The sequence below is a fragment of the Excalfactoria chinensis genome, chromosome 2 (genome assembly GCF_039878825.1).
Source record: "Excalfactoria chinensis isolate bCotChi1 chromosome 2, bCotChi1.hap2, whole genome shotgun sequence".
In the NCBI taxonomy this organism is placed as follows: domain Eukaryota; kingdom Metazoa; phylum Chordata; class Aves; order Galliformes; family Phasianidae; genus Excalfactoria; species Excalfactoria chinensis.
Window position 1 is genome coordinate 6,134,454 of NC_092826.1, and position 9,981 is coordinate 6,144,434.

A 9,981-nucleotide genomic window follows, 5' to 3' on the forward strand; every position below is an offset into this window, starting at 1 on the left:
CTAGATGGGTGACCATGTAGCAAAAGAACATTAAGTTAGTTAAACAGGCTGTGTTAGTTAAGCTCGGGCTGCATGATATGATTTCCTAAAGTGAACTCTAACATGGCATACCTAATATGGGCACCATATTTGCAAATCACAGGAGTCTTCCAAAAAAGCTAAATGAATTTAAACTGAAAACTAAATCTTTCTTATTTTTTCCTCAAATGCTTTTGTGTATTTTGAACCATAATTAGTGATACAATAAAAAGAAAAAAAAAAACAAACAACAGTTGGGTTTGCTGTTTTTAACCAAGAGGAATTTGAAACTTTCCTGTGAATGCCTTCGTGAATAAATGGCTACAGAGTGATTTTACTAATAAGTAGTCATTAAAAGCAAATTCACTGGCACTGGCTGTTGATATAGCTACAAGCCTGGGAAGTCCACTGGGAAAAAAAAGGTGACTGAAGTTTTAAAATTTCACTGGCATATTTCAAGAAGCTAAAACCACTCAAATCTTCTAAGGCAAGAGTGGTAGGAAGATCTAACCCTCTTTCAAAAAGATATCAAGGACCCCATTACCAGCATCTATTTGTGTGTTCTTCAACCTCTGTTTTATTAACTTTTACTGACATTTTGAAATATGACAGAATTAGTCAATGAAACTATAAATAAGCACACTCCCCCACCCTGATCCAAATCCAGTAGATTAAATTTAAAGCCATCATTTTTGTTCTGCATAATTGACATCATTATCTGTCAAGTTGCAGGACTCAGGCTTGCAGTCATTATGAGATCATTAGAAAAAGGGTTGTAATAAGTTCAGAGGGCCAATCGGCTCTATTCTAATCACTGGAGAAGAAAGTGTTGATAGGGGCCTTGGGGAGAAAATATTGAAGAAGCTAGAGGATTTTTAATGACCAAATCAAGTTAGGAAAATCACCACCTGTGCCTCAGTGAACAGGGTAATTTCAGCTTGGAGTGAGGGTGAGTGTAAAATGGATTTGTAATCACTTTTATTTTTCTCACTATTCTTGCTTGATTTTTTTAAAGGATGTGGGAAGTGACTGGGAATCTAAAGAGCAGAGCAACAGGAAATAGGATAAATAATCCAGAAAGTATGGATATTGACAGAGTAAATATAATGAAAGACATCCTGTATTAGCTGTGAGATGAGCTTCAGGTAAGAACAGAGGAAATATCAAACATTTCAAAGGTATGGAAAGCAGTTTTGTGAAGATTAATCTCAGTGAGTTGTATGCACCTGTACAAGTACACTAGGTTTTCTCACTAGTCTATGTGGAGAGAAAAGTGCTGCCTGCAGATTATTTGGTCCATCATAATGTGTCTGAGGTAAGTGGTGAGATAACTAGGAGTGTCTACTTTCCTTCATTCACTGGGAGAGAATAGAAATGAATAATAATTATTAATAATTATTATTAACTCATGCAATGAGTTAAATTACTCTCATTCATAATTACTTCTACTAAACTCAAAGAAACTGATTCTGCCTTAGCCTGGGCATTGTACTTCAATTTGTTGTTTCTCCCCTGAGAGAATTTCACTCCTGCTCTTTATCTTGCTCAACCAGACAACCACAGAAATCTTATCACCCTCTTCCATACTGCTGTCTTCCACTTTTCAGAAATAACTATGTAACAATTGTCAGAAAGACTGGAGCTCATTTTGTCTAGTCCCGAGGAGATGTTGTAGGGAAACTCAAAGTATAAGTTAAGATATAATATCTTTCATCAGCACTTGGTAGCTTGGACTAGGCACCACATTTTCTGTATTCACGAGGCTTTTGCTTAACATGGAACACTGGCAAAGAAAATTTCCATCTGCTTCAGATGCATATATAGTGAGCTCATGTCTGCTCAGAGGGCAAGAGCCTACGTAGGTGTATCCTACATCTGGCTTATCTGTTAGATAATAAATTAATCAGAACAAGAGCAATCTCCTTTCTGAATATTTGTACAGCTCTCAGTACAGGAGATTATGGGTTCTGTTGAGGTCTGAAAAGGCCAATCCATTATGAAAACTAAAATTTAGAGCAAATGCATTGTCATCCACATCTTCATTAAATAAATAAATGGAGCACATTAAAGCGGAGGTGAAAAATATCCAACAGATATACTTCTAATGGAAAGATAATTTAATTGAAAAAAAAAAATCTGTTCATAATATTCTCATATGAACTGTTTTATTAGGTCTTGTTATCAAGAACTCATTTACTCTGCATCCTTTGGAAGATATTATAGGGAGGGAAAAAATTAGGCTAGATGAATGCATACTATGTGGAATGAATGAACATGTTAGTATATCTTAGATTGACTGAGGAAGGCAATCAAAATAATTTTTGCAAGCCTTATATAAGTAGGGAGACTGACTAGATATATAGAAAAATATAGTGTCACACTTCTTTGTTTGTTTTCCTTACTTTTCTTCTTTCTCTCCTTACAGAAACCTTTGATGTTATTATGAAACACTGTCACCAGCAAGACAGGTTATTTAAAGCAAGGAGACAGATGGTAGCTCTTTTCCCCTGTTTACACTATATATTTTTTTTTATTTATTTATTTTTTGCTCAAAAATACAGTTTTGGGCCTTCAAAGGTTATACTGCGTGAAATTTCCATAGAAGATTACCCAGTGATTGAATCAATAATAACTCCACCATTTTTCAGGGAAATCAAATTTTGCATTTGACTAAATCAAAATATGAAAGTAATCTCCTCACTTTTCTTTCTCTAAAGTTAGAGGATTCAAACTATCCAACCCTAACCCATTTTCTTTACAAGCATTCCAAGAGATTTTTAATGATGAACCTTCAATTAGCGCAGTCTTCAAACAGTGCAACACTAATTTGATCTTGTCTTTGCAGTGGGTTCTGTATAATGTTTTGTTTTGGGTTATTAATTAATTAATTTATTCATTCATTTCAATGCATGTTAAACATTATTTATATCCTTGGCTTGTTATCACATCTCTTGTTTGATTGAGACTCACAATAGTTCTGTGGGGTCTACAGCTCCTTTGTTATGTCTGTAGCAAAATTGATGAGTACATACTTAAATGACTATCATTCACCTTAATGGAGAAAGCTAGTTTCACTTTGTATGACACACATAGCCTCTAGCAGTGTTCATGTGAAGAATGTTGTGGAGTCTCCTTCTCCAGAGATCTTCAGTACCTTCCTGGACGCCTACCTGAGTGACCTGATGTAAAGAACCTGCTTTGGCAGGGGGGTTGGACTCGATCTCTGGAGGTTCCTTCCAACCCCTATGATTCTGTAATTCTATGAATACTTGGACATGCAGGTATGAGGAGGTGTTCCTGCAAAGCTCAAATTCCTATAAGAATTCATGTTTAGTTTGTGAATCATTGTGGTTCTGAGGCTTATGACAAGAATTCAGTAAAAGCAAATTTCTGCATTCATGCATACTATGTGCATGCTGAGATTTGTTCATCACTAGATACTTTAAAGGCTCCAGATGAGAACAATTAATCAAGTGAAAATTTATTTTAGTACGCAATTTGATTCAATTACATTTAGTCATACTGGTTGCTGTCTTAGACTCTAAGCTTAAAGCACAAATAAAAACCATTACCCTTTTTATTTACCACTGTTTGTTTCCAGAGCAACTCCTGAGCTGTGTATATGGCTATGTATCAATGTCCAGATAATAGCTCTGCTTCTACTAAGGTTTTGGTCTGCTTTTTTTATTGTTTTATACGGTCATTTCTGACAGCCTCTTGGAAGATCAGTATGTTATTCTGCAAATTATTTCACCAAACAAAACACATCACCCTTTCTAAGACTGAGAATTGCTACTATGTAGTCCCTCTGATTTTAATGACTGAGACGAATAAGAATATATTGATATAAGTCAAACGAATAACAGAATGTAGCATATAATCAGCATAAACACTAGACCTTTAAATTGTTCCTTTTCTTCCTTTATTTTAAATGAGGTATTTGTACAACTTCATTAAAAACTCAGAAAATATTATATTTGTATGAAAGAGATTTTTTTTTTTTTTCCTTTAATGAGTGCTACAGTTTTCAGTGTTGACATTGGAAACCCACTATATTCTTTCTTGATGAGTCCTGTTTCCTAGCCTTTGACCCAATCAAAGTGAGTATAAATATAATAACTGCAGCATGCAGTTTTGTTTCTTTTTTGTTTTTTTTTTTTTTGAAAAATCTTTTTTTTTTTTTTTTTTTTTTTTTTTTACAGAAATAGGCAAACGTTCACCTTTCTGTTGACAGTTGTGGGCTTGTTGCATGACCTTTCCTGATAAATGAATATTATACTACTAATTGGATCTGCTTTAATGTTTACCATTGCCAACAAAGGTATGAACATATCAAGGAAACCAGAGAAAAAAAAAATTAAAGCCAGTAAGTAAGCTTCTTCAGATATATTCATCATTTTCTTCCCAGGTCACATTAAAATTAAATCATATATCTATTTTTAAAATTCTTTTTTGTTTTTGTTGATGTTTTTGTGGGTTTGGTTGGTTGGTTGGTTGGTTTTTTACTGTTAGAAACAAATCAGTGAGTCTAATACTTCCTTTGGATATAAATCTTCTGCACTAGAGATGCTGAGATGCTTGGTGGCATTTACCAAAGAAAACTTTATGAAACTTTTTGTTCCTGAATTGGAGAAAACATTTTGGATCAATTTATGCCCAGTACTGTATTGATTTCCTGCTGGACAGAAGGTACATTTTTGCTTCCAAAGAGAAGTTTAACAGGAGAATTTTAAAGCATATTTGATATTGAAATAAATATATATCTTTATTTTTATAATTAATAGTAATAGTATTAGTATTAGAATTACTGGAGTTTGCTTCTTGTCCACTTACCTACTAAATACCCAGTCTTCAACATACAGATATTTTGGTCTGGCTGAGCATTTATTACGTAGTTGATGAGACTGAGAAATTCCGTCTTGGCATGAACTGCACCACCAACACCTTCAGATTTTTTCAAGAGAAAATTTGGGGCCCTTTGGTTTCACAAGGCTCAGCACTGGCTAGAGGCTTTCAAATACAATTCAGGTACAACATTCTACACACAGCCTAGTAGCAGCACATGAAGAAGGAGGCAGCATTCAGGACTATAGATATTATAGAAGTGAGAAATAAGTGACAACACTTGCCTACCTACTGTAGGGAACATTTTATTAAATTGTGGTTGAGAAAGGGGCATGGCCTGCTTTAGCTGGGCGAATGGACTCTGTGATCTCTAGAGGTCCAATCCAACCCCTACAATTCTGTGATTCTCTAACCAGCACCATAGTTTCTCCCAAAGGTTATGAGACAGCTGAAGGCTAACAGGTGGACGCTGAGGTGATATTGATAAATCTTTCACACAGGGGAAAGGGCTGTCCCCTTCATCATAAGAAAGAGAAAAACATGTTGCTGTATAAGGATTATATCTGAACAACCCAGACTTTTCCTAATGTGTATTTTTCTCCAGCACTTGACTTCTGTTGGCAATGTATGCTTATAAGAATTTTTCCTGCAGAAAAAAAAAAAAAAAGAAAAAAAAGAAGAAGAAGGCAAAAAGGAACTCACTGACCACAAGTCACTCTTCTGAATTATTTCTATTCTTTCTGAATACTTAAAAGCATACTGGACGAAAGAACAGACAATAAGCAGTGTTCCACAATATGGATATACTTTATTACTATTCGTTTTCTTTTTAACTGATGACTTGGACAAGTTTGTATTTCTTCTATGAGAGCTGAGGTCTTTAGTGTATCTGGGAAATATTAATAATTGGACACATGGAACAAAATACAGTATCTGCATTTAGATACGGAAAATATATATATATCCTCTTTCTACAGAAAACACTCAAGTGACAGATGGAAATCACTAGGAGAAAAAGAGAAGTATTTACTAGCCAAGCAGGCCTGAGAGTGTTGTAAGCTTCCCAATTACTTTCTCATAGAAAGACATCTGAAGAAGTGGCTGAAATGATCATTTTCAATGAAGATTTAAATTCTAATATGAATTCTGATCACATCTGCCAAGACTAAAACTCCATTCTACCTTGCTATATCAAAAGATCCAGCATTTAGAAATGAAGTCAGAGTTTTTATCATTAAAATTCTAAGTGGAGATGTGATTCTAGGAGTCATCAGAACCTTCTTACACTATACATTGTACAGATAAATAACAGGGCAGTCCAGGCTCACCTTTTGAGTAGATGAGATGATCAAAGCACAGGAGGGGAAATCAGGACACAGAATTATTCAAGCATCAGTGACAGAACTGGAATTGCTTCAGGTCATAATAATTCATTGGATCTAGCACTTGTTATTGGAGAAAATGGAATTTCTGCTCCATCAGAAATCAAATGGTCTCCCAATTTGATCACAACATCTCAAATGTCAAGTCTCACAATTTTCCCAAATTCTTCAGAAGAAAGCAAAACTGCCATAAGGATCATATTACTACTAGTGCTGTTTCCATATATTTTGAAAAGAAACAGAAATACTAGGTGAGGATGGGAAAAATAACTGTTTCTCTCATTCTTATCTACCATTATTTGGAGGAACTATTATTTACTGCCATAATGATGGCTTTTCAGTTTCTCTGTTTGCAGAGGTAACAATTAACGCCTCTAAAACAGATGTGTAGATATATATGCAATGCAAAAATATCTACTATTGTCATAATTTTTTGTGGAGGATGCAATTACATCAAGAAAAAATTAAAAATTTACACTTCTAATTAAAAAATTCTATAAAATCACACTTTGCTGGGATAATCTTTGCTATGGAACAGAAAGTAAATGTTTATTCAACAGCTAAGGATTTTAGATCAAAGCAATAACCTGATGCACAAGTCTGCATTATGTTCTACTACTTTAACAAAGAAAGAAGGAAGGTGGAAAAAAGGTGTTGACTTTGCATTACCCACTAAATATTTAGTGCACATGACTGGGCATGACCTTTCTCTTCAAACAAATGCTCTCATCAACCAGGACAATGGAAGATGTCAGACTATAATGCTTGATATATATTCCACACACTGGGTGAACTGGATATGGCCCATTTTACTTTCCAATGAAGTAAGCATCCTGAACACACATTCATTTCTGGTAATTGCTTTTTTTATTATTATTATTATTTTCCCTCTGCATTGCAATATTGGACAAAACATTTTGGTTTTATTTTTGTAGGGATTTTTTTAATGCCAAAGGTTATACAGCTTTCTTTGCCTTTGTGCTTAACATGAGGTTGTGATTCCATTCACAATGAAGGCACTGTGTAGATAGAGGGGTCATCATAATCAAACATGAATACTTAGGGAGTTGATGAATTTTTAAGGGAATTTTCTTTTAGATATGAATCCAACATGTTTACTTTTTCTGATAGAGATAAGTAACAAATACTTTATATTGTGTAAAATATTTTATAGACAAGTAGAATAGAAGAAAACAGTCAGTCTCTTTTTCCAAAGAAGCTACCATGTTAATTATAAGTCTGTACAGCCAATCTTCTGTGTTCTTACTGGAAACAAAAAAATTCAGCTAGTAATGATAAAATGCTTAAATTTTTTATTTTTTTTTTTTTTTTTTACTGTTTCACATCATTAAATATGATCTGTGATTCTATTCTTCAGAGCTTTGGTGGTGCCTTTGGTCACACCCTAGAGATGAAAACTGGAGAGATGGCAATCTCATCTATTGCACCAGGATTGTTCTCAGAATCAGTCACCCACCACTGGCTATTTCTATCAGTTTTTCCAAGGAAATAAAAATTTACCTCTTCACTGGCTGCCTGAGGTGTTCATTTGCATGCACTTTGAGAGAAAATGCAGAGCAATACATGAAAGTAGTTCTTCTAGTCTTCTTTCTCACCACCTTCTTTCTGCATTTCATCAGCCAGACCAGAGAGCATGAATTACCAAAGAAGGGACCAATACTCATTAAATGCAAAAAAGAGCTGCAAAACTGTGTATCAAATAATCCATTAGGAATTCCATAGGAATCATTTCAGCTGCCTCCACTGAATAATTATAATTCACTGTAGGGGACGATAAAGTAACTTTTCTCTCAATTTTTTATTTTTGCCGGTTCCAAAATCAACCCCCATAGGTACAAAGGTCAGAAAGAACCTCCATCACATCACTCATGAGGGCCGAACCTCCAAACAGCACGTCCCTGGGTGGGCTTGAACCACCAACCTTTCGGTTAACAGCCGAACGCGCTAACCCATTGCGCCACAGAGACTGTGCTTTGCTGATTCCTCCTGTCATTTTCTTTAAACATATAGACATCTACCCAACCAAGTATCTATTTTCAGATGATGAATCTGAATCCCAAGAAGGTGGAAGCCCCTATTATATAAATCCAACTTATATACAAGCTTCAGAAAGCTCATTATACTCTTCTCTCTTATATTTTATTTATTTATTTTCTGTTTCAATCCTTATCTATCCTCTTTCACACACAGTTTTCTGGTCCCTCTGTCATTCATTATTAGAGAAAATTAATGCTGACTTCAGATTGTTTCATCTACCTGCATTTCCTATTCCAACGAGCAGTGCCTAATGCTCAAAAAGAAAATCTACAGTGAAAGAAGAAATTGAATCTATCGATTTAAGTTGAAAGAGGGAAGATTTAGGTTGGATGTTAGGGGGAAGTTCTTTACTAGGAGAGTGGTGAGGTCCTGGAACAGGCTGCCCAGAGAGGTTGTGGATGCCCCCATCCCTGGAGGTGTTCAAGGGCAAGTTGGATGGGACCCTGGGCAACCTGATCTAGTAAACGTGGAAGTCTGGTGGCCCCGACAGGCAGGGGGCTTGGGGATTGAGTATCTCCAATCTAGAACTAGAGGGGATTATTCTACTATCAGTTTGCTGAGACTCATTTAATCTGAGAGTGGCTAATAAGGCTCATTCCTGCAACACAGTCTTCATTTTGATTCTAAATAAATGACTCACAAGTCTTGTTTTAAGCACATATTTAAATGTCCATATGACTGAGGCTTATGTAACTGAATTGGAGTATTTTCATTCTACCAAGTCATCCTACTCCTTCATTACATCTTGTCATTGTTTAAATGTCAGGATTTAAAGTTCTTTGGGATATTAATGGATTTTCCATTGTATTTATTTTTCTATATAACTTAATAGTCAGCTATTACAATTGGTATGCATTATTTTAAACACTAAAAAATTATGACAAAAACATAAGCATTCACCTTTGGTGAGTGAATTAGAAAAGAACATGCTAATAAAACTCTTAAACAATACTGATATTAGTGAAATTGCAGGATGATTCTCTGACACAGAGGTAATGTGTCAGTGAATGGTATGTGTCCTCAATATTAGATTTCAAAACTGTATGACCAAATCCAAATGTATTTAGGAATGTTTTCATGAAAGCTACTAAAATGTCCCCAGAAGTTTGTTCAGGCAAAACCAGTTCTAGGACCAATGTAGCAGTTTGACAGTATGACCAGTAGAATTGCATTGCTCTTGAGTGTTTCATGATACTCTTTAATTTAGTATTCTCGACATAGCCCACAGTACCAAAGGGTATCCAAAAGAATATGATGAGAAGCCATATAAAAGAAAAAAGCTACAGTCAGTGTCTGGTATGGGAAATTTAAGCTGGAGCATGCAACACTATTTTTATAGCTCAAATTGGCAGAAGAGTTCAGTGTTCTTTTACTCAGGACAGCATTAACCCTAATAGGTCATTGCTGGTTTTGTTCTTGTTTTGTTTTTCCCTTGGTTGAGAAGAACAGTGCTTAAAACTACCTTGAGTAAATACTGAAAAGCAAAGAGTATCACAGACAGTAGGAAATTCAGCACTGCAAAAAAGGGTTTTTTGAAGGTCCAGACTTTTGCCCTGTGAAATGAGTCACATTCTAAGCAAGAAGAGTAGCACTAAAAATGTATATTTTTGAAAACAAACAAACAAACAAACAAATCAGTAATGAGCACTATATATTTCAGATGGTGATATTCTGATGC

The 9,981-nt window shown here is 35.1% G+C and overlaps 1 non-coding gene across 1 annotated transcript; it reads right to left on the reverse strand.

Annotated features, from left to right (window-relative positions):
• Nucleotides 1-8,159: 8,159 nt before the first annotated feature.
• On the reverse strand, nucleotides 8,160-8,233 carry TRNAN-GUU (transfer RNA asparagine (anticodon GUU)). The gene has a single exon. It is a non-coding gene; the product is annotated as a tRNA-Asn (tRNA).
• Nucleotides 8,234-9,981: the final 1,748 nt, after the last annotated feature.